The sequence below is a fragment of the Sinocyclocheilus grahami genome, unplaced genomic scaffold (assembly GCF_001515645.1).
Source record: "Sinocyclocheilus grahami isolate Dianchi unplaced genomic scaffold, SAMN03320097.WGS_v1.1 scaffold577.1, whole genome shotgun sequence".
Taxonomy (NCBI): domain Eukaryota; kingdom Metazoa; phylum Chordata; class Actinopteri; order Cypriniformes; family Cyprinidae; genus Sinocyclocheilus; species Sinocyclocheilus grahami.
The window spans coordinates 447,772-451,892 of NW_015505756.1; positions in this window are offsets into that span (position 1 = coordinate 447,772).

The window sequence follows — 4,121 nt, forward strand, 5'->3', positions numbered from 1 at the left end:
CTGGGAATGATGTAGGGATGAAAACATGTGAATTAGTTATATAGCTTTTGTCTTGTGTTCAAAGTTGGTTGAAATATTTTTTTCTTTAGTCGTGTAGCCTATATCCTGATGCTCTAACACAGCAGCAGCAGCCTTTTACTGTAAAAAAAGATGCTTTATAATCAGAATATTTCAGAAAAAAATGACATTCACCAAAATCCCTGCTTCAAAGAGACAAGTTCATAATTATATAGCCATCACAGAATTATCATATTATGTATTATATTAGTAATTCAAGACAGTGTAATATTATAAAATAATAATAATGAAATTATAATGATGGATAAATGTGGGTCGAAGTAATTATTTAAGGGTGAAGAAAAACCACAACTCTATTTACTTTCACTCGCACTGCATTATTTCTGCTGCAGTCGTTGAGAAGACATGATGTACAAGCTGAGCGCTGTTTTACTCAGGAGTGATTCTGAACTGTCTGAGAATGTGTAGGATCAGCTCGTCTCGTGTCTGTCAGTTACACACCAGGCTTCACGTTCGTCTTTTCTGGACACAGTAACTGATTTCCTCCAGTAGGTGGCGCTGCTTCTTTCTGTTAACGTTCAGAGGTTGGTCTGTTGGATGATATGTTTCTCTTTGTGTGTAAGTTTGTGTGTGTGTGAGTGAGTGAGTGAGTGAGTGTGTGTGTGTGTGTGTGAGTGTGTGAGTGTGTGTGTGAGTGAGTGTCTGTGTGTGTGTGTGTGTGTGTGTGAATGTGTAAGTGTGTGTGTGAGTGAGTGTCTGTGTGTGTGTGTGTGTGTGTGTGAATGTGTAAGTGTGTGTGTGAGTGAGTGTCTGTGTGTGTGTGTGTGTGTGTGTGAATGTGTAAGTGTGTGTGTGAGTGAGTGTCTGTGTGTGTGTGTGTGTGTGTGTGAATGTGTAAGTGTGTGTGTGAGTGAGTGTCTGTGTGTGTGTGTGTGTGTGTGTGAATGTGTAAGTGTGTGTGTGAGTGAGTGTCTGTGTGTGTGTGTGTGTGTGTGTGAATGTGTAAGTGTGTGTGTGAGTGAGTGTCTGTGTGTGTGTGTGTGTGTGTGTGAATGTGTAAGTGTGTGTGTGAGTGAGTGTCTGTGTGTGTGTGTGTGTGTGTGTGAATGTGTAAGTGTGTGTGTGAGTGAGTGTCTGTGTGTGTGTGTGTGTGTGTGTGAATGTGTAAGTGTGTGTGTGAGTGAGTGTCTGTGTGTGTGTGTGTGTGTGTGTGAATGTGTAAGTGTGTGTGTGAGTGAGTGAGTGTCTGTCTGTGTGTCTGTGTGATTGAGTGAGTGAGTGTGTGTATGTGTGTGTGTGAGTGAGTGTGTGTGTGAGTGAGTGAGTGAGCAATGGACATAAGCATGCTTTAATTTTTCATGCACATCATCTCAGTTGTGAGGATCTTCTCTCCACTCAAACATGCTGTCCAACGCAGCACTGGACTTGCCAGAAACAACAAAGACTGTTAAAGCTGCCTGGATCAAGTTATGTACATATAATAAACATACATAAAAAGCTGCACTCTAAACCCGTATACATTTTTTATTTGCCTTGAAACAAACAAAAATTGGATAAGGGCTGAGGTGATTTTGACTGTTAAGAGTTCTTATGACACATTGTATTTCAAGTCTTCCTAACTAATATAATAGCTTTGATTGAGAAACAGGCTGAATTTTTGGTAGTTATATTCCTGAACCTCACTGGGAAATTTCATTGGGACACATCTTGAGATCCAATAAAGGTGTCTTGAGTGTTACAACTAAATGTGAATGAGCTGCAGCAGAGGGGAAGATTTTCAGCGACCTACATTTTGGTCAGTTTTTCTCGCAAAGCAAACATATGATTCAAAATATAGCACATGAGTCATATGAACCACTTTTACAGTGCTATTCATGGTGCTTAACAGCTATGATCACCATGAAATGTTGTTGCATGCAAAATAATTTGCTGTTGTGGTCAATGGAAAAAAACAGCATATGGGTTGGGAACGACATAGAAGTACAAAAAATTACAGAATTTTCATTTTGGGGTGAACATATTTCAATAAAATATTTTAATGAAAATGTCTGTCCTTTATTTTATGTAGCACCAATTTTATGTAAGCAATGAGAGACTTAAGGCTTTGCTATACTGTATTCAATATAGTGCCTTATATTGCTTAATAGGGATTGGGTTACAGTAAGTCTGCAGTAATTATAATAATAAAATTGAAGTCAATGGGAAGTACCATTTGTGTGTGTGTGTGCGTGTGTGCTTGTGTGTGTGTGTGTGAGTGAGTGTGTGAGTGTGTGTGTGTGTGTGTGAGAGAGAGAGAGAGAGAGAGACGTGTGTGTGACGTGTGTGTGGGTTTGAGCATCAGGATGAAAGCTGACTGACGTTGATGAGGTAAAGGACGAGTATCGACCTCACAGCATTCAGAGGCGTTCAGACGAGTGACTCCAGCATCTCCACATGTGAGGAGGATGAAAGGACAGAGAAACATCACACACAACACACTCACACACACACACACACACACACACACACACACACACTCACACACACACAGACAAACTCTCAAATGATCATCCATCACTTGAGGGTCAAGAACGACTGATCTTTGTGGAGCCACAAATGTGAGCGAGAGCGAGTCTCCATCAACACAGGCTCGTTTCCATGACAACATCAGATGCTGCTTAACTTGTGGGTGTTAATTCCTGCATTCATAGGGGTTATTAATTACATGTTGTCTTATGTTGATGATTCAGCCGCCTCACATTTATAAATAACACAATCTATCCTGAAATATAGTTTATAAAGTCTAATGCTCTACACCATACACCATCATATTCCACAGAAACCTGCTGTACTCTGTTAGACACACTGATAAAACTAGTGTAGAAACTATTGTCACGCACAAATTGCTTGTAAATTTCGCTAATAATGACAAAACTGACACTTTGAAATACTGGACATTTTTAAGTAGAAAGACTAAAATAGTATTTTCTTGTTGAACATACTCCAATAATCTTTATTTACAACTTTGAAAAAATATTTTTTGCATGACTTACACTTGACCTATTCTGTTGTATATTCCTCTTCATTTTCAATTTCTTGCATATGTTTTATTTTCTCTACAGTCTGTCCTGAAAATGGTAATAATCATTCAAATGAAGCTATATTGATTTCCCCAACAATATGCCAAACTATAAATGCATGAAGCAACATATTACATCATGTTCATGGAACAAACACTCATTTTGACTGGATACACGACCTCTGACATTAATATATTAAATAAATACGGGAATATTTCTCCTCCCATTCAAAAGTCAATAACTCAGTTTGCTGATGCTGTCCTCACCATGCATGATTTTATGGTTAGTTTATATTATATGAATAAATGTATAATATTATATAATTATTATTATTATTATTTCTTCATAATAATAATAATATCCTTATGCTTCTGCAGAAAGCTTTTTTCATACAAAAATGATGAACAGCATTTTAACGAACTGAATCTTTTGTTGTGCTGATTTTGATCTAATGTGAAAATATCGAAAGAACTGAAGGCTGTTTCTGAATTTCTCTCCTCTCCTCCAGACACACACTTTCAGCTCATAATCTCTGACGGCAGAATCAGAGAAATATGAATCGAACCTCTCTTTCCTGAAGTCTAGACGCTGTTTTTCCTGCAGCGTGATGCATTTGTTCAGTCAGTAGCACTCAAGTCACATCATGTGCGCTTCATTGTTATTGCTCTCAGAACACTTCATTTGGGTCAGATGACTGAGAGACCAGACAGAGAGAATGTGTGTGTGTGTGTGTGTGGTGGGTGAGTGTGTGTGTGTGTGTGTGTGTGTGTGTGTGTGTGTGTGTGTGTGTGTGTGTGTGTGTGTGTGTGGCTCATTATCAGTCCTGCGTGATTCCAAATGGACTGATGTCTCTCAATGTCTGCCCTCGTCTCTCTGTTTTTTCTTCCACAACGTTTATGATCTTTTCTCATTTCTTGTCTCTGTTTCCTCCATCTCTCTCTTCACACGTCTTCCTCTCAGTTTGAGTCTCTCTCTCTCTCACACACACACACACACACACACACACGCACACACACACACACACACACACACACACACACACAC